Genomic DNA, 20,947 nt, shown 5'->3' on the forward strand with positions numbered 1-20,947 from the left:
ACCACTGCTTATTTTGCTGCCTTCTAGTATGCACTTCTCTACTGCAGCTTGAGTTGAAAGAAATATTCTATGAAGATGGCAAAACTAAAATCTCCTCTCTCCTGCTGGACTGCTTGTGGATAAATTGCCAGTATACCAGCTTGTTGCCAGCATCAAGAAATTCCTCCAACATGCATGAAATGCTCTGAATGTCCAACCTATTTAAGTACAAAAAATAGGAGAGGAGGGATAAGAGGAAGAATGATAACAAAATTTGACAGTATTTAATTGGCAATGGTAGCATTTCTTAATGTGGATATAAGAACTTTATTTTCTGTCTGCTGTAGCCAGAGTCAGCCAGGGGTAAATACTGCAGTTTATATAACTGACACTCAGAAATCTCCAGAAAACATTTGTTTGCTTCTAAATAAAGTAACACATTAGGTGACACATGCATTTTTGGAAAATACTTCTGAGATCAAAGGGACAAAGTAGCAATTTAACAGGCTTGAATTAATGCTTTCAGAGACAGTACAATTTTCAGACCTCTTGTTCTGAAAAAAAAAAAAAAAAAAAAGGGGTTTAAAAAAGGGTTTTATCAATATTCAGTAACCAATAGTCACTACCCATGGCCCAACCATGTCACTACTTTGTCTGAAAGTAGATCAACAGCCAATGTAAGTTGTACCCAAAAGCAAAGGTGACCAGTAACCCTTATGGCCATTCATAAAATCCAAGAATTAGCCCTGAATTTCTCTTTGCCCTGCAGAAAATTTTACTCTGTCCTCATCAGCTTGTGCTGGCAACAGGGCAAACTAGCGTGTGACCTAGCATGGCCTCAGCTAGAAATTTTCATGAGAACCAAATTGTTTCTTCTTTGGGATATCACTGTATGGTCAGAAAAAATAGAAGGTATAGTCTTTCCCATGGTGTTTTGGCACTACGTGTGTAGTCTCAGCTGCAAGTCACGAGTGTACAAGGAAATGTAAGTGGAAATTGGAAATTAAAAAAAAAAAAAAATTCTCACAGTTATAGAAACTTTCTCAAGCCTCAAGAAAGGGTTTGATTAAAGTGAAGCATTTGTTTTGTTATCTTTTTTATCTCGTCTATTTCCTGCTCTCTGCTTGTGAGATCCATGTATGCAATGGACCCATGGCTGTGGCTAGAAAGTCCTTTTGCTAGTTTCTTGCCAAACCAAGCTGCTCTGCTGAGGCTGACAGGCTTCTTGGAAAAGTGACCATGTTGACTTCTGGGGGGAGGTTTCTAAGATTGGAGGGAAAAGGAGAGAGAGCAAACAGAAATTTGATCTTTTTGATCCAAAACTATATTTTCCCTTTCAACTACTCTAAGAAAATGTTCAGAAGGTTTTGTTTTCATTCCAATATAGAATAAAAATCAATTCTGAAACCTTCAAAGTTATCATGAAGTGGAACTGCTGTTCTCTAGCCAGCTCTAAATGCATCATTAATGGACTTGGTTTTGATCTTGCTGCACAGGTGCTAAGTTGGCAAGGCTCCACTGTCATTAGTGAGTTACCCCAGGCTAACACCTGGCTGAAATGATATTAAGGCCCACTGCCCTTAGCCTTTCTCCAGTGCACTGCATATGTTAGAGTGCACAGTGCCTCTCCCCCATCTGCAAAGCAGAAACTGAATATATGCTCCGTCTGCACGTCACCACCTAACCTGTACCTGAAGTCTAGATGTATAAGTAACCTGTCCCCTAAAAGAAAGTGCCAAATTTCCGATATAGTCAGTGGAGAAAAGTAGGTGTTTGTGAATACTTCCAGAGGGTGAATGTGTCTGTCTCTGCCTGGAAATTTTGCAAGCTTTCGGACTCTTTCCATTGACCCATAAGGGATCTCAGGCAGTAAACTTTAGGATGATTAGTTCAGTGGGTACCTAAGATTTAGTCAGAATTACATCTTGCTTTCAATGAATTGAACTACATTTACTATGAATTGGAGGGGATCAGTACTTTTGTATATATGTTTATATATATATGTATATATGTTTATATATATCTCCTTTGTTAACACTACCATTAAAATTATCACTGAAGTTAACAACATAAAAGCAGTGTAAAAGGTTATAATTCCAAAGCCTGCTTAACTGCAGAAGTTTGTTTAAGCTTTGGATCTGTTTCAAAGCTTCTGTAATTCATGGTATCATGCCAATGTCCGTATCTTTGCCTAGGGTGGATTACGCTGTTACTAAGTGGACATCAGGTTTAGTATAATGCTAAGTCCATGTACCTAGTAAAGGGGTATCCAGTGATACTGATTCATGAGTAAGTTTCTATCATTTATATCATGAATACTGGAAGAAAATCTCTAAAGCCAGAGAAGCAGCAATTCAATGTTCTTTGTGTTTTGCTTGATCCAAGGAAGCTAACATCTCGGAAGGATCTGTAGACTCAGTAATCAATAACCATCTCCTGCAGTACATTGTGTATTTCTTGACCATCATAAATCTTCCAGAATTATTTATACAGCAAAAAGAAAGGCTACTAGAAAAGGGGATGTTTGAAAGTGATAAAGGCCACCTCCTGAAAAATATGAAAAATCCTTTTATTACATGTTTGCCTATAAGCCAAGTTCATCGGGTGCACAGTAGCTGCATGTTGCTTTTTCTCTTCCAGGAGCTGGGACTGTTGTGTGAAAATGCAAGTGCATCATCTGGCTGGCCTGACTGCTGATGCTTGTAAAAGATATCTTCCATTAGCAAAGGATGGTGATTCCTCTGTCACTGTCTTCAATCACCATAATTCATTATAAACATTTTCTCCTTCCCCAATATCATGTATAAGTTCATCCAACCTCTTCCAGTAGAAGCATCTTAATCTCTAAGTGAAGATATGTTTATCCTGTGTAGTCTTTGAATGCCATTTGCCAGTCTTCTTTCTTTCTGTCATCATCTCAGCTTTGGTCAGTATTGTCATTATTTAATCACTTAAAAAAAAAAAAAAAAAGTTAAAAGAAAGCTAATTTAATACATTTAAATGATTTAAGTGTAATCCAATACTAGTCTACATTACACAAGCATCAACTTTTTGGTAAATATGACATGTTGAAATATCTGAATTATGAAACATATTATTATGCTCTTTATAACCATCTACCTAGAATCAGAGTACTACTGGAAAATCAAGCTATTGCAGGCTTTCATAATGTGTACCCTAAAAAAGGAACAAATCAAAGCTCTATTGACAGTCTTAATTTCTGCATTCCATGAGTTTTCAATGTTTGACTCTGCAGTCCTAACTTTTTCTTTTGTTTGTTTGGTTGGTTTGTTCTGTTTTGTTTTGCATGGTGTTTTTTTTTGGTTTTTGTTTGGTCGGCTGGTTGGTGGTTGTTTGTTTTTGTTGTAAAACATGATGGCCATTTATGTAATCCTTCACATTCTTAAACAATTGGGATCCTCACCAGTCTGAGACTACAGTCCCACCACTCCTTTGCCTACTGATATTGAGCTAACATCAGCAGGTTCAAGAAGCAGTTTTCTACTGTGGCAGGCTGCATGTTTGCCTGCCAGGGCAGACTTCTAGGTCTACCATACCACCACCATAGCATGTCCCTTCTTTCCCTGGGGAGGCTTCACTTCACAACAAAGCTCATGGCAGCAGCAGACAGATGGATTCCTGGGCCAGGATCCTGTTCTTTGTTTTTGACATTCTTGTTGCTACTGAAAACAGAAGCATGTAAATAAGTGAGGTTACACACCCATCAAGGGTGTGTAAAAGCAGTTTTGCTACTTGATATTATGCTGGGAAGGCATTTCAAGTGTGGTCCTACCAGGTTCCGTATTGTTTAGTCTATCTGATATTTCTGCTAATGATTTGGATAATGGAAAAAAAGAGAAAATGTGTAGAATTTGCAGATGATGTCAAGTTGGAGGGAGCTGAAAGCTTTTAAGACGTTAGAATAAGAATTCAACATGACCTTGATAAATTGGAGGCATTGTCTAAAATTAACCAAATGAAATTCAGTAAAGACTAATGCAATGTGCTGTGGTTAGGAAGAAGAAGTAAAATGCTAGTAAAACTAGGAGAAAATGGGCAGGTAACAGCACCAGGAGGAAGGTTACAGTGCAGGGCAAACTGAATGTACATTTATTATGTAACGCTGATGAAAAATTAAAAATAATAATAATAATAATTTAAATCTGTGTCATACTGGAAGGAAGGAATGGGAAACACAAGAGGTAAATATTCTGCTTTACTGGTATTGTGTCCAGCTTGGGGCACTGCACAAAAAAAAAAAAAAAAAAAAAAAAAAAAAAAAAAAAAAAAGTAGATATACTGGAAAGCATCCAGAGGGCCAGAGGGGGAGTAATGAGAATGATAAGAGGTTTAGAAAACTGGAGCTATGAGGAAAGGTTGAAGGAATGGGGTTTGTTTAGTCTAGAAAAGAGAAGACTGAGCAGGGACATGATAACAGTCTTCCAATACATAAAAGGTTATTCTGAAGAGGACAGTGATCAGTTTTTCTTTATGTCCACTCACTATAGTACAAGAAGAATTTAGCTTACTTTACTGTGAGGAAGATTTGGTTAGATATTAGGAAAGTCTCTGTCACTCTAACGAGAGTTAAGTACTACGACAGGCTACTTTAGGAAGCTGCAGAATAGCAGCAGAGGTTTTTAAATGAAGGTTAGGCAAACATCTGTGACCTTGTGATTTGCAGGGGCTCCAAACCAAGCCAAATTTGAACAAATTTTCTCAGGGATAGCATAAGACACACCCCTGGCAGCAGTGCATGTTCCCTGACAAAGTCCTGGTTTCTGGTGCAAAGCAGGAAAATACTAGAAATTGTCAGCAAAACCAATTCAACTGTTTTCATGCAAACTGTTTTTACGTGAGCTCTTTCCCTCAGACCTGTTCTGATATACAGCTGGATATTTTGGATGAAACTATACTCAGAGAAAGACTCTATCCCAGGCAAACACCTGAGTAATTTCAGCCCAAATAGTTAATCTGGCAAATTATATGCAACCAAAAACAGGATCTTAAAATACAGAGGATTAGGCAACCTTAATTATAGGTGGTGTTACCAAGCTCCACACATAATTTTTATTACAGTATCAACCCAAAGATCTGGCCAGGGTCATGATCCTGAGAACTCAGCTAAGGGCTGAGATGAAGGAGATTAAATAGGCACATGTGCAAATAACAGTCAATAAACTCACAAAAACTCTTCATCAAAAGATTAGTAGACTGTCCTACCTCTTGGTAAGGTCAGTTCTTAGTCTTGTCTGGAAATAGGCTTTGTTCATATGCTCAGTTCAAAAGTCTTATTGATTTTTATTATTTTTATTACACATTTCTGTTTGTCTCTTGATCTTATTGGATGATTTAGCTTGAGTTTTGAAGATTTTCTTTATAAACTTAGGAGCTAGAAATACAACTTCGAAAACAAAATAAGAAAAAGTTGTTAAAAAAGGGGGGAAAAGGGAAAAGGGAAAAGAAAAGAAAAAAAGAAAAAAGAAAGAAAGCTGAGACTTTCACCCAAGCACCTGCCCTGAGGAGTCAACACTTCAAGCAAAGTGCTGTGACTTGTAATAATGTCATGAGAGTTGGCAACCCTACTTAAGAGTGTAATTTCCATTTCTTCTGAACTCCCTTTATACCAGCAAAGTCATCAAACTGTAAAAAATAATAGACCCCTAATATTAGGAGTAATCCAACACTTTTCCATTGAAAAGTAAACTTCTCAGCAGTCCTGCCTATTTTCAAACGCAAAACCTGTGTAGACAGTATCCCTGACACATGTACGGTTGCAGATGAAATTCCATTCCCAAGCTAAAGGAAGGCTGCTGTCAATGAAAAAATCACATAGGATCTTCCTTTAGATAGGAGGAGGGGGATGTAATTAAAGGAAACATCTCTCTATACACTAGAGAGAGGAAAAGAATGTCATTGTTTTACATGCTAAATTAAAAAGAGTAAAATAAGATGGGAGCAGTAGAAAGATGTTGATTAAAGAGTAGAAAGAGTCTGAACACATGGAGTGTGCTTCACTTTGTATGTTTGAACTCTGGCCATGAAAAGCCAGTTAGCATAGGAGACTTGTTAAAGCTTGTCCCATGACAAGACAGTAAACACAGGTAAGTGGATTCCTCCTCTACAGAGGGACTAGTCCTGCTGCAGCAGGTGCACACCTGCGCAGGTACCCACAGGCATGGGCTCCTGGCTGCGCCCTTCCAGCACAGAGCTGGGACGCAGGCAATGTCTCAGCAAGGGACTGAAAGTCCATTGCTTACTTCTGCAGGCTTCAGCTCAAACACAAGCAAGACTATTTACTTAAGCTGGAATAGTTTGCAAGGGAAGTGTTTTCAGATGAGATCTGGCCTTTCAGTTTTACATAGATTTTTCCCAACATAAAAGAACCCAGTGCTAGGCAGTATATGATGTCTTTCAGAGAAAGAGACTTCTGTTTGGATGTCATGCCAAAATTTTGATACAAGCATTGCAGAGGTGGTTTCTCCACCAGGCCACTCCCTTCCCCTCATGATATTATTTTGTTATCAAGCCATCTTCTGAATGAACGTGTGGAATGAACTAAAATTTGTTTTCCTGTTGTCTTTGCAAAATATCCAATTAAAATACTGAGAATACATGTATTTGATTTAATATAAGCTTCTGTTCAATGGGCATAAATCTTCAATATGTCATTTGGACAAGGCCATATCATCCAGAAATCTCATCCACTTGTGTCTCCATAGTTATAGAGTAGGATGAGTTCAAGAATACTTCTACAGACGACAGTGCCAAACCAGCACCATGCCAGCACAACCCATCCCAGGGGAATCCAGCCATGGAGTCAGGTCATTTTATAATTTGAGCTTTTGATGCAATATGTTCAAGCATCTAAAGTGTCAATGCAGAAGGATTAGGCAAGTATTTGATATTTTGGTCTCAGTGTGAGAAAGGACAGTCATCATTTTGGCTACATGTGAAGAAGTTTACTTCAACCAGAAAACATTGCCTTTCCCAGAGAAACAGGTTTTGAGATGAGCTGAGGCCTCTTAGTTCCCAGTCATCCTTGAAAGAGGTAAAATTTCTGATGTTTCTGTGGAAACACTTCATAGCAAAAGTTCTGGCACATGAGATAGACTTTATAGCGCCTATAGATATAGTTGCTCTGTAACTGGGCATGTAAAGAATTTTGTGTTTGTCTGGCTTTATCTTATTATGCACATTGGCTGCTGGGCCAGGAAATCCAAGACCTTTTACCTATATCTAGATGGAAAATAGCATAAAGTGAGTCTGGTACACAGGATGATTCCAAAAGCTAGAAGGAGCTAGTTACTTCTTAATGAAACATTTAAGTGCCTAATTCTAGACATATAAATCTAAATATTCGCTAAGATAGCAGGGTTTAAAATTCAAAAGAGCTTTAAATCAACATTTAAGGGAACATAAAGCTGAAATGTTCTCATAATTTTTGAACATTTTCAAGTTTTCTAGGTCATGCATTACTTATCTCAAAAGGTAAATTTTCTTAGTGATCTCTTAACCCCTGAAGGGTTTATTTTAAGTATTCAATATCTAAGTAGAGTGTCCCAGTTGGCAAGAATAATATAATATCTTCTAGCTCTACATACAGGCCATTATTGCAAGCTATCAAATTGCTGCTAAATTTTTTAACATAGCCACTAGCTTTGCTTGGTGAGCAATTTTTCATCTTCTCTTCAGAAGCAGAGACCTGGAAGTTTGTAGGATTTCATACCAGTCCTCTGGGATTCTTTCTCAACTCAGTGATGTTCTGGGATTTGATCCTTTTGCACAGGGAATTAGGTCTAATTCTTGATAGTATGTAGCTGTATTTTACTTTTAAGGACATGTGTCTGGCACTATATTAATGTTGTCTGATATATAACAGTTATTTGCATCATAAAAAATTTGTTTTTGATAGAAGATGCAATTTATTTAGGAGCGCCTGTTCCTATTATTGCAACACACCATGTTAGCAACAATACTTGCTTCAGAACCCGCCCTTTACTTACATTTCAGTTGTGCAAGTTGTTTAGAACATTTTGCATTGAGGTTTCTGTTCTGTATGTATGTCAGTGCAGCTCCCTAAGCATTTTGTAGCCATGAAATCTTTCTGATGTTACATAGCATCATGGTGTACAGGCAAGTCTATATTCTAGAGACAAACTATTCCAAAACAAACCCCACAAAGTCAGTAAAATCAGCTAATGTTCGTCGAGATTCTTCAGTGCTTGCAGATCACATCCACCTTCTCTGCCAGTGAAACACTTTGTTCATTGAATGTGTTTTAGAAAATGACCTTCAGTAATGTAGAGGTAAACTACTGTGAAATCATGGACACTTTTTGAGTTAAAGGAAACTTTCTGGATTCAGACAAGAAATATTGAAAAACTGGAGTTCCTTCTTCACCTTTTTCTAGCTGAGCAAAATTTCTTTCCTTGTCCTCCAGCTCAACCACAGACACAAATCTCAATCCTAAGAATCACCTTCCAGGTTCCATTCATATGCATGTATATATATATAAAGAGAGCAAATTTATATTTGGGAAGAAAAAGTATAAGGACAAGCAAATGTCAAAAATCTGTATATGTAAGTCATTCAGTAACTTCAGTCACATCAAATGTTTAACCTCCAGAAGCAAAAAGTAATAGTTTTATCACAAATTTACAGATTCTTACCATCTGTTGTAGATTCACTGAACAGGGCTAAAGTCAACTCTAGTCCATAGAGGTCCTGTGCTGGATTCTGCCTCCTTATCTTGCACACTGCAGACAAAGTGGGTACGTGCTATAAGACACAACAGGGAACATTACTGATAATTTTTGATGAGGTCTTATTACCCTCTTTGGCCAAAACAGAAAAGATTTGGAACATGAAAAGGGCTCCGAAGCATCAGTTGGTGGATGCTACACACACACACACAAGAAACCCCTGTGGGAAGCAAAAACATGGTTTCCTCCTGATGGCTCCTTCAGAAGATCTCAGAAGTAGATCAGAGGATGGGGCTGGAGGCACCTATTGAAGGAAGAGGACGTGTAGTACCTACCTTAGAAAGAGAACAAGTAGTTTCAGAGATCATGCTGACTGGGCTGACAGAGCCAAGCCATCTGGGCTTTCTTACATTTAAAATAATGTTTTTTCCATGTCCTAGAGCAGTCCAAGATCCCTAATACTCGGAGAGAATTACAGTACCCTTTACCTATCTGAGCATATAATTGTTGTGCAAGTCTTAAACCTGCAGCATGCAGGCATCTTGCTTTTCAAAACAAAGAGCTTCAACAAGGTTCTCATAGAATAAGATAGCTACCAAGTTAATCTAGTTAGCTGCATACAAAATGAGTAATGGAAATGAAAAGAAGCATCTTTCTCTCTCCTTCAAAAGCTCTTCCCTCTGAATCTCTTTCACTTACTTGTTATATTGCCATCTTAGATAAAATCTACAAGGCTGATTTCCCACTGACTGCCATCCAGGAACACTACCTGCAACAAAGGATCTGGCCTCACCCTATCTCTCTCTGAAATTAGTAAAACTTCCTTTCAGTTACTTTGCATACCTTCCCTCTACTTTCTTTCTATGGCTTAAAATTACTTTACTGACTTACGTTACTAATTAATGATGTGAAATAGCAAAAATTGCCATAAAAAAAAAAAGACCTAACAAACCTAATGCTGCACAGGTTGTTCCAGTGACACACCTGAATGAGGTGATTTCTTTCTCATCCCTACAGCAAACACAACCTATGCATAAAAGAGGGGGTAATGTAGGTAGCCTTTTAAATTCCCCTCCTCTCAGTACAACACACAGTGAAAATATCATATGGGCACACAGACACCTGCCTAAGTCCTGACTGCTACCTCCTAAAATTTCTCTAACTATGGAAAAAAATAAATAAATAAAAAAACAAATAACAAACTTAGAAAAAAAAAAGAAGGGAGGGAGGGAGGGAGGGAGGAGGGAAGGATGGAAGATCTTACTATTGTACTGCCTGTATTGTACTTTCCTGGTGGTAGCACTCAGTTGCTAAGAAAGTGTCAAGTCTTGTTTCTGTCTCCTCATGGACTGGCTCTCACTGCTCTCTCCTTGTATTTTGCATTAATGAACATGCCCTTCTGTTCTTCTCCCTTGTTGCAACCTTTCAACTCATCAGTCTGTCACATGGTAGTAGCTTCTGGAGGGCTCTTCCCAGGGACATTTCATGTTTATTCAAGTGTTGGTGTGCTGTGAGACCAAAGAAGCAGATCTGTTGTTTCCAGCTAGATTTGTTTAATTCCCAACACCACTGTATCATATATTCCCATACCAAAGGCAGGAGCTCAGATACCATGCTGAAAACAAGTCAGAAGACAATTTTCCTCTTGAATTCCCTTTATTTGTACATGGTCCATGCTATTGTGATTCATTTGTTTTTACCACAAGATTCTGCTGAGCATAATGCATAGTAAGAAAGTACAAAGAGCAAGGCCAGCCCTTAGCCATATAATACAGGTTTAACTTGCAGAAGGAATGGGAGGAGCATCCCTGGAGGTCTTTAAAAGACGTTTAGATGTAGAGCTTAGGGATATGGTTTAGTGGAGGATTGTTAGTGTTAGGTCAGAGGTTGGACTCGATGACCTTGAGGTCTCTTCCAACCTAGAAATTCTGTGATTCTGTGTGAGCTGTACATACATTGTGTGGGTACAGTGGGATTGGGGTAGAAAAGCTCTTTTTCCCATGTTAAGTGTATGTGGTGGTTGCTGCTGCGTGAACTGGGGTTGGGCACAGGCATTTTGTTCCCTAGCCTGGCTTGTCCCTGTGTTAGAAATTAAGCCTGGGTAAGGAGCCTTCTTTGAAGTGATGTGGTATTTATTATGCTGGCCTGACAGGAAACAAAATGAGTCTGTAGATAGTTTAAGAAACTGCTTGAGAGTTCTTCCTTCTTCAGGAACCTCTGCACAGGAGCATACCCAACCCTCCGCTGGCTAAGCAATACCATAGCAGCTATGCTGTGGGGCATGCAAAGGATGCTTTTGGCTACACAGAGGCATAAACACTCTTGGATTACTTTCTGTATTCCACAGGGTAAAAGCCTGTGAAGAAATACCTACTGAAGAGTAGTTTATGTTCTGTTACATGCTGAAACAGCAGTTCCTACTCTGTTCCTAGCCCACAAAAAGCATTATGTGGAATTGCCTATGGTGGCAAATATAGGAAATTATGATAATATTTTTTATTTAGAACAAGCTACAAGAAGAGCAAAGAATGCAGCTCTAACATAATATATGCAGGTGAGCATGTAGAGTAGGGATACAACAGGATAACAGCAAAACTACCATCATAAATGGCAAAAGCTACAATAAAATTACTTCAAGCTTCAAAATAAAGTGCATACACTAAAAGGATGACAGAAACTAAGTCATTAGCATTGCAAGAAAAGCCACAAGTAAAATAGGTGAAATTCAAAGCTTGAAATAGTGAGCTAGTCTGCCTCATGGGAATACATGAATTAAAGATGTATGTAAATATATTAGAAAAGACAGAACAAAAGGAAAACTGCCAGAGGAGGGAATAGCCCTTGCTCCCTGCAGTGAGCACTTGACAAGGTTACAGAATGATCGCAAAGGTGATTGTGATCAACAGAGAATGAAAGGCTGAAGCAGTCCTTGGAATGGACAGCTTCATTGAGCAGCGAAGTCCACCAACCTCCTCAGGCCGTACTGTCAGCAACCCAATGGCAATGGGATGCACAGCTTTCAGAAACTTCAAGATCTTGAAGACTACTCCAAAACAGATCTAGGTCTAGATCAGTAAAGTATGGGATCAGCATTTAAATTTTGAGACCCTGAAATGTGAATGCGAGCACCCTCTTGTTGAGTTCTGGATTCATATCAAGGAACAAAAAGGATGGATTGGTAGATAGAAGGTCAGCTAGCTGTGAACGTCTTATCATGAACTCCAGCTAACAAAAGCAGTTAAACAAACATTGTCTTTCCCTGTGTCTCACAAAAAAAAAAAAAAAAAAAAAAAAAAACACTTTCAGGATGCAAAAGGAATAAAAACCTGAAAGATCCATTGATTGCAGACATGATCCTGTGAATTTGTGAAACAAAGCAGAAGATATATGGTTCTATGATATATTGCGTAGGTTACAAATTTAAGCTGCCAGTTGTACAGTCTGCTACAAGAATAGGCAATGTATTATTTCAGAACCTGAAGGTCTACAGCTCAAGTCAAGGAATAATTCTTCTCCCAGTTAGATGCCACAAAAAAATTGCTCCCATTGTTTTATTTACCAAGATAGCTATCATTGCACATCCTACTGCATTCCTTATGTTCCACTTCTCTCCTCTCTGGGATACTGAGGACTGCTCAGAACTGAATGAGAACAATGCTTTTTGTCATCCTCAGTAACAGGAAAACAAAGTTCAAACATGTAACTACACTACTTAAAAACTGACATACTGATTCAGACCACAGGTCAATCTAACCCATTGTCCTGTATCCAGCAACAGATTTATAGGAAAGACTACGAGAACAAGGTAAGCATGGACTAACACTTCAAACTGTCTAGACCTCAGCAACTTGAAGCTGGAGTTTTGTTGGCTGGACACATAATCTATTTAATGGCTCTTGGTAGATCTTTTTCTTCCATGTATATGCTCAATTGGGTTTGAATCCATGTAAACCTTTAACACCTACAATATTTTTCAGAAAGGGGTTCCACAGCTGTAACTGTTTTTCTCAGTGACACCATCTCCTTCTGTCTGCTTTGAAACTGACACTTCTAATTTCATTTAATGATTGTGTTATACTGTAAAATAAAGCAAAGAGCTGTTACCTACCTATAGTATCTGTTTAGCTCTATCATATGCCTCACCCTCTGGTTTATATTTTCAACACCAACGAACAGGTTAGTATCCTCATTACTAAAACATCCACAACCAATTGCAGCAGAAAAGTTTATTCCAGTTAGTTCAAATCTCAGAAAGAGAATATTGAATATGAAGATTAAATCTGATTCTATGCAATTTAACATAATTGAAGGAGAGACAGTACCTCTTACTGTCTTCCTAGGGAGCTCAATTCCCATTGAACTCAGCACCTTTCAAGACCAAGCTCTGAGATGAGAGGTGTCTTCCACACTAGGTTCCACCAGACCCAACACCTACTCAGGTCCAGCTCAGTCTGATCACAGGCTTCAGGTCCCGGTCCCAGCAGACAGCAACAGTCAGGGGTTTTCTGGTCTGCATGGAAAATGTTTTCCCATATTTTTGCTGTATGGATAGTCAGGCACCAAGGCATATTATAGATACCTGCATGAGTGGCATATTGGATACCTTCTTGTGTCATCTGATTTACAATGAAAATAAGTAAATGAAAAGAAAAAAAAAAATCTTAATGGAAAAATACTTCTGTTATCTGAAAATAATATTACACAAGTTTCTCTTTTTGGAATTTATCCATTCATTTTCTTCATAAACATTTACTAAGGAGAAAACTATTTTATGAACATATGGCACTTGTCTCTGTTTTGGATGTAAAAACGTCTGGTATTTTGCTGACTTCATTTCATTGTGAGTCACTGTGTAGCTTTGTATAAACACCGGGGTATTTTCATCAATTAGAAATAACTGAGATTTTCAACATAACATTCCCATATTTACTTGTGCTTGAATAGTTCTGCTAATGTCCCAGACAATACACATATAGATATAGAAACTGCACATGCAGGATCCCCGTCCCTAAGAAATTCCAGTCAAAGAAATAATGCCTGAGGAGCCATGACTCTGTCCTAAAACCACACTATGTCCATTAGAAAAAATCCTACATGTTACTCTCTCTGTAACTGTGTGGTTTTCATCATTTAGTGTTACTGTTATGAGGAAAAAGAAATAGAGTTTGAAAATCTCATTCTAATGAAGCAAACCACTTTTATCAAATGAGTAGGCTGTTTCTTAAGATAATAAGAATAATCAGAATCTCATCTGATTGCTTGACAAAAATTGTGACGCATGCCTTCATGTTGTTGGCTACAGGACACCCAAAATGAGATAATTACCCCATCAGTACTACAAGAATGAGACTGATGCTGTCCCGGTTCTGGAGCACTGAAGAGGAGAAAGGACACCAGAAGTACTGCCCACCCCAAGAAGCTTGTAAAAATTTCACTTTAGTCATGATTCAAATCACAGGTACAATGGAGAACCTAGACAGCAAGCCAAGTCGCTGCAGTGGCATCTCTAGAAGTGGCGAAGACATGATCATGTGTGGTGGGACATGTGGAGTCTCCTTCTCTGGAGATATTCAAGGCCCGTCTGGACGCCTACCTGGGCAACCTGCTCTAGGGAACCTGCTTTGGCAGGGGGCTTGGACCCAATGATCTCTGGAGGTCCCTTCCAGCCCCTACAATTCTGTGATCAGAAAGAGGTTAGAAATGGGAAGTGCTTATTGTATTCCTGAAGGCACTTCCATGGGAGACAGATGCGGGTTCAAATCCTTTAGGAGAAAAGAGTGTCTCTAGACCAAGTACCAGGAGAACTGCTCCAGCCATTGGGCTAGAAGGTAAAATAGAGATAAGAGCTGTGTGAAGTAAGCCCACCTCACGGCTGAAATTACACCTTCTGGTCAATTTACTTCACAAGGCAAAACAGAAGCATCTCCTCTGACTCCGCAGTAGTGAAAACGGCTGCAAGCCCTGCTGTTTGTCCTCCCACAAGGTGACACTAGATGGCAGCAATTAAAGTGGCAGCAGGAACTTCAGATCTCCCTGGCCCCAGGAGGCAATTTGGCAACCAGTCAGCGTGGTGTCGGTGGCCCCACCTGATAGTCACTGCTTCTCTGGCTACCTTGGTGCTATGGAGAGTGACACAGGGCTCGGGTGGCTTGTATGCCATGCCTTCCATGCAAGCATGGAAGCAGAAGCACCTGTCCTGTGACTGTTGTATTAATTCAAGCTTTTTTTCTAAACTGATTTACCCATATCTGGTAGGTCTACTTTGCACCTGAGGCCTCTTTGCCTTCATTAAAATGACTCTTTTTCCCAAACGAGTAAGATAGATGCTACTAACCATTCTGTTGTTCTGATTGAAACTTTGGAAATGAGAAGGTGAGCTTTTGCACAGCACTATATCAAATACTAACCATAATGACCTTGGTAATAGCAATTCCAGAATCAACCAGCACAATAATAGATCGATAATGTCATAACAGCTATTCAGACGCTTTGTTTTACAGCCTCCCACTTCTGAAGGAAGCTGCTGGAGGAAAAATCTGACTCTCCAAAAAATGAGCAGCATTAATATAGGGTATTTTTCTTTTGTTCTAATATGATGAGACTTCATTGCCAGCAAAATCACAGACTATTCAAAGTTTAACAAAGATGTATAAAAAGACAATAAACAGCAACCAACATTAGTATTTCCTTTGGAATATTTGTGTGCTTCATTTCCTCTGCACACTAGTTTGGTTCAATAGCTCTGCCACAGTTCAAGCTGTCCCACTCCTCTGTTATAACTGTCTTTCCTGGGGGTTTATTGCCAAGTTCTGAAAATGTGTTTGGGGGTTAAATCTGAATTTCAGTCTTTCAGCTTGGAGGGGAAAGAAAAAAAGAAAAAAAGAAAGTATCCATTGCACATTAACTCAGATCCTGGCTGAGCTACTGAAGATGAAATCCAGTGCTTAGTCACTGATGAGAACCATAGTCATTTTACTCAGTATCTCAAGACTCAATTGCTTGTTACAACTTCTGGTACTGCAATGTGGGATAGTCACCTAAAGATAAGTGCCATATAAGACAGACGAACCAGAGACATCTTTGGTTGAGTAATTCTGGCAGTGGCCATGCTATCTGTCTGCCAAGGCACAGGGAAGTAGAAGGGAGGGGCAGGGACATGAATTGTCACTGTGCATAAGCATACAAGAGGTGAGAGCAGGGGCAGGTGACCCAGGAGGAATAGACACACTGACAAAGCATGCAGGGACGGGTTTTGGGAAGCCAAAGCCCACCAGGAGTTGAATCTGGGAAGGGACATGAAGGGCAATAACAAAGTCTTCTACAGGCATATAAACATAAAAAGGAAGACTAGGAAAAACATGGGCAGGTGCTTAATGGAGCAGGAGACCTGGAGACAAAGGACACAAAAAAAGCCAAAGTTCTCAAAGACTTTTTCACCTTGGTATTTACTGGTAGGAGCAAGCTTCAGTAATCCCAGGCCCTGACACCAGAGGAAAAGTCTGGAGCAAATAAGACTTACCCTCAGTCAAGAAGGCTCAAGTTAAGTAACATGTAAGCAAAATGGATATAAATAAGCCCATGGGACTTCAAAGGATGCAGACACAAGTGCAGATGGAGTCGACTAATGTCATTGCAAGTCAATCTCAATTATCTTTGAAAGGTCATACTAATCATGAGAAACTCCTGACAACTGGAAGAGAGCAAACATCACTCTTGCCTTCAAGGAGAGCAAGAGGGAGGATCTATGAAACTCCTTCTGGAAACCAGCAATAGACGTGGTTTATCCTGATTTTAGCAAAGGTTTCAACACTGTCTCCTGTAACATGCTCACTGGCATACTGAAATACAGGCTAGGTAAGTGGACAGTGAGATGAATGGAAAACTGGCTGAACAGCCATGCTTAAAGGGCTGTGACCAGCAGCATGAAGTTCACATGAAGACTAGTCACTAGCAGACTACCTCAGGCATTGGTACTGGGGCTGTTTACTGTTTAGCATCATTAATGACTTAGATTACAAAACAGAGTGCATCCTCAGCAAGTTTATACATGATACACTGGGAGGTGAGGCTAATAACTTTATCTGATACAGATGGGTGTGCTGCCATCCAGAGGGACCTTGGCAAGGTGGAGAAATGGGTCTCGTGACATTTAATAGAGGGAAATACTAAGTCTTGCACTTGGGAAGGAGTAATCCTAGGCACCAGGACAGGCTGGTGGCTGGCTAGCTGGAAAGCAGCTTTGCTGAAGAAGACCTGGGGGTCATGATGGACAGCAAGTTTAACATGAACAAGGAACATTTATTCCCCATACTGCTTGTGTTACTGTATAGGCACTTAAGAGAGGCACCACAGCATGTTGTGGTCCTAGAAAGTGTTTGGGGGAATTGTTCCATAATGATGCCTTGTATGCATTTCCTTGCTAATCTGCAAGTGTGACCTATTTTGTTAATTTTTGTGACCCTTCCCTATCACATCACCCCATGCATTTTTTTCAGCAGCCTTGTGTGTCACTCCTACACAGGGCTGCTGGTTACCCTCTCCCTCCTCCCTTCTTTCTAGTTTAAAGCTCTCCTTATGAGGTCAGACATCCTATTGGCAAAAATGTCTTTGCCCTGATTAGTGAGGTGCATCCCATCTCTCCCAACCAGATGCTGATCCTCAAATAGGGTGTCTTGATCATAAAACAGAGTCATACAATGTGCCCTGTACCCTTATAGAAGAGAAAGCCTATGTCACCTTGGGCTACATTACAAAAAGCATTGCCAGCATGCTAGGGAGGTGACCCTTTCTCTACTCTCAGCACTGGCAGGACACATCCAGAGTACTGTGTCTAGGTCTGGGCTCCCCAGCACAAGGAGACATGGACTTTCTGGAGTGACTCCAGTGAAGGGATACAAAAATGATTAAAGCAGAAGAGCATCTGCCACACAAGGAGAGGATGGAGGAACTGGGACTATTTAACGTAGAGAAGAAGAGGCTCAGGAGCATGTTTTTGATGTGTATACATACCTGATGGAAAAGAAGGTGGATCCAGGCTCTTTTCAGTGATATCTCGTGAAAGGACAGGAGGGGGAATGGACACAAAGTGAAATACAGAAAATTCCAGGCAAACATGAGAAAAAGCCACTTTACTATGAGAATGGTCAAACACTTACTTGCCCTGAGCAATTGCCCAGAAATGTTGAGGATTTTCCACTTCTGGATAAATGCCAAACCCAGCTGGACATAGTCCGGGGCAGTCTGCTCTAGATGACCCTGCTCTGAGCAGAGGCATTGGACTGAATGATTTCCAGAGGTCCCATCCAACCTCAACCATTATACATCTGTGATTCTGTTTCCAGCTTAACCGTCAGATGTCCCTCAGTGCCTTCTAATCTACAGAGACCTCCCCACCTTGGTCAAAGGAGTGCTGCAGGGCTAAAGCTAGGCCTACCATGCTGCATACAATAAGCACACATAATTGTCTGCACCTTACTGTGCATGCCCGATCTGCTCAAGTGTGATCATTGCACCAAATAGAGAAGATGCAACAAGAAGTCTGCACAGAAATATAATTTTTCAACAGTAGCAGGAAATGAAAAATCATCTTCAAAGTCCAGGGACAAAGCATCTTTTCTGGCAGCTCTCTGTGGAGCTGGCTTTGGCTCACAGTCTCATTTCCTCAGCAGTACAAGACTGTGGGATCAAGAAAATAACAGGAAAAGATTAGCAAGCACCTTCTGGTGTCATGTCTGTAAGATATCTGGTGCCCTGTTGGAGCTATACACATATGACTTTTTAAAGTGGTTCTGAGGAAACAATTACTCAAAACTTAATAAAATGGTAGGAAATTGAGATTTGTCTGAATTTGGCACTCTCTGACTGTAAAACACCTTTCAGGGTGAATAAACATTTGCAAAACTGACAGAACCTATGGGCAAAACTAATTATCACCTGCAGTGTGAAGTTAATGGCAGTGAACATCTTGGTCGTGTCACTGTGACACTTGAGGCTGACAGAACCCGGTTGCACTAACTAACACACTTTCATCAGGAATACTGTGATATTTGATGTCTTTCCTTAAAGCTACTGTGGCTCCTAAAATACTATGAATGTTGCAAATGTATGAAAATCTATCTGAAATTATCCAAACCCTGCAACTACTGATAGAGGCTTGAAAAGATGAGCCGTGGAAGCTCAAAAACACAAATGGCAACAATAGTCTGGTTTATTGATGACTTCAGAGTCTGATTCATAACATTTGAACACATGGGAACAGCAGAATTCCTTACAGTTCCTCTTCTTTTTCCTTTAAACTAAGAAATCATCAATTATTGCTATTGCAGGGCCTGATCGTCTGTGTAAGACCACTTTTTGTCTTCTCTTTTGGAGAGTCAGGTGTTACTGCAGACAAAAGTGAAATTTTATTGTCTCCATGAAGTGAGGGGACCAAGGTGTCTAAAAATGTCTTCTTAACATAGCTCCAAGTCATTTCTTCCTTAAATCATATCTTATTGTCATGCATTGTCTACCTTTATAAACCTATTATCATTTTTGCTGATAAGTACCCCATAGGATTTAGTAGCAGCTTCAGTGGCTCCATGTGTTACAACTCAGAATATTTTCAGTTTGTTGTCAACTCCGAACTTTTTACTCATGATACCATGTTCAACTTCTTAAGGTTTTAATAAATATCACTCTGTGCTAAAAGTATTTTTATTTTTCAGGTGGCATTTTTTAAAACATTTTGGATGGAGCTCTTAAATAGCATATGCTCATTGCATTTTTTCCCCTTTTACAAGAAAAAAAAAAGTATCCTATTGAAATGTTTTGAGAATACTTTTGACTGTCGATGCACTGTGAACAACAGGAGACCTTGCTGACCCCACCAGAGATTAATGGGTCGGAATCTGTGTCGTTCTGCGGAATGGAAGACGTCAACACTAAAAGCTCCCTTACCCCACAGATTGCTGGTCCCAGTCCTGTTGTTTTTTCCAGTTTTCAGAAAAATCCTTGGCAAGAACTGTCATTTTTCCAGTCATCAAATTTCCAAGAATCTTTTCTTCACATCTCTGTCTTTTTCTTTTGATGGACTCTCTCATCATAGTAAATGCAGACCTCTTGCAGGAATGTGGGCCAGACATATGTGTAAGCCAAACGGCTTATGCCTGGAACAACAGCAAATGAACAATGAAATCCAGCAACCAGATGAAAAAAAAAAAAAAAATTACAAGGATTATTTTTTCCATGAATGTTTTAATTAATTTGACTCGACTGTGCAGTTAGCTCTGGCCCACTGGATGGCCATTTGATCGTGTAGGGACACCACGTCCTGTCCCTTCTTATATACATTTGAAATTGATTTGTCAAAACTGGCAGCACTGCTGAAGTTTTCTCACCCTTTAACCTAAGATACAACAGGCAGAAGATATTTTTTTCTTTTTGTCTCAGTTCGGATATATCAAAATAATAATAATAATAATAGCTTGCTTCTTCTGATTGATCACCTGCCTTTCTGTAAATCAATGAGCATGTTGTTGCCCTCTGCTGACTGGCCCATACACACTGAAGTGGGTCTATTAGTAAGTTCTTTCAAACGTATTGTTTCTGTTAAAATAGCTAATAATTTTGATTTTTTTTGTCTCTTCTTCTGCAGGTGTGAGGCCCTGATTTATAAAATTAGACCCAAATTTTTGTTTAAAAGTATTGATCCAGCAAAATGCTTTAGTAAGTGTCTCATTTTGAATCGGGTGCACTACAGAAACTTTTAAACTTGAATACAGTATTAAGTACACTAATGGTTAGATTGCTCATTTAGGGTGTACAGTTTTAAGCAGCTGTAATCTAATTTTCAGATATTCTCGTGGAGTTTGTCCTATATTCTTCTTCTTCTCATTTTTTTCTTCTCCTCTGATGCTGTTCTGCCTCCAGTAAGTTGAGAAACAGAATGCTGTCTGTCTTCTAGATATGGCTGTATCTTGCTGAACACATAAAAATTAAATTAAAAAAAAAAAAAAAAATTCAGTGAATGAGAGTGACCCTAAGGAATATCTAATTAATCCCTTATGTTCTAGCCCTCATATTTACATCTTAGCCCACACTACTGAAAAATAAAATTTCTTATATATCAAGAACGTGATGGTCAGGCAAACAATATTTTTTAAGAATCGAGGTGGGTTGGGGGGTGTAGATTACAGAATGGTCAACATCACTGTAGTCCCTTGAAAGAATATGCAGCTAGTCCTTACAAAAGCCATTTTCAGGAAGCAGAAGATGGTGACTGG

The 20,947-nt window shown here is 39.4% G+C and overlaps 1 long non-coding RNA gene across 2 annotated transcripts; it reads right to left on the reverse strand.

Moving 5' to 3' along the window:
* Positions 1 to 2,405: 2,405 nt before the first annotated feature.
* Positions 2,406 to 16,293, reverse strand: LOC140001501 (uncharacterized). 2 transcript variants are annotated; one of them, XR_011806747.1, is made up of 3 exons: positions 16,204 to 16,293; positions 8,652 to 8,760; positions 2,406 to 2,929 (listed from the first exon to the last, which is right to left on the reverse strand). It is a non-coding gene; the product is annotated as an uncharacterized lncRNA (long non-coding RNA). The 2 variants fall into 2 exon arrangements; XR_011806746.1 differs by having other exon boundaries at positions 16,122 to 16,233.
* Positions 16,294 to 20,947: the final 4,654 nt, after the last annotated feature.

The sequence above is a fragment of the Anas platyrhynchos genome, chromosome 1, assembly GCF_047663525.1.
Source record: "Anas platyrhynchos isolate ZD024472 breed Pekin duck chromosome 1, IASCAAS_PekinDuck_T2T, whole genome shotgun sequence".
NCBI classification, from domain to species: Eukaryota; Metazoa; Chordata; class Aves; order Anseriformes; family Anatidae; genus Anas; species Anas platyrhynchos.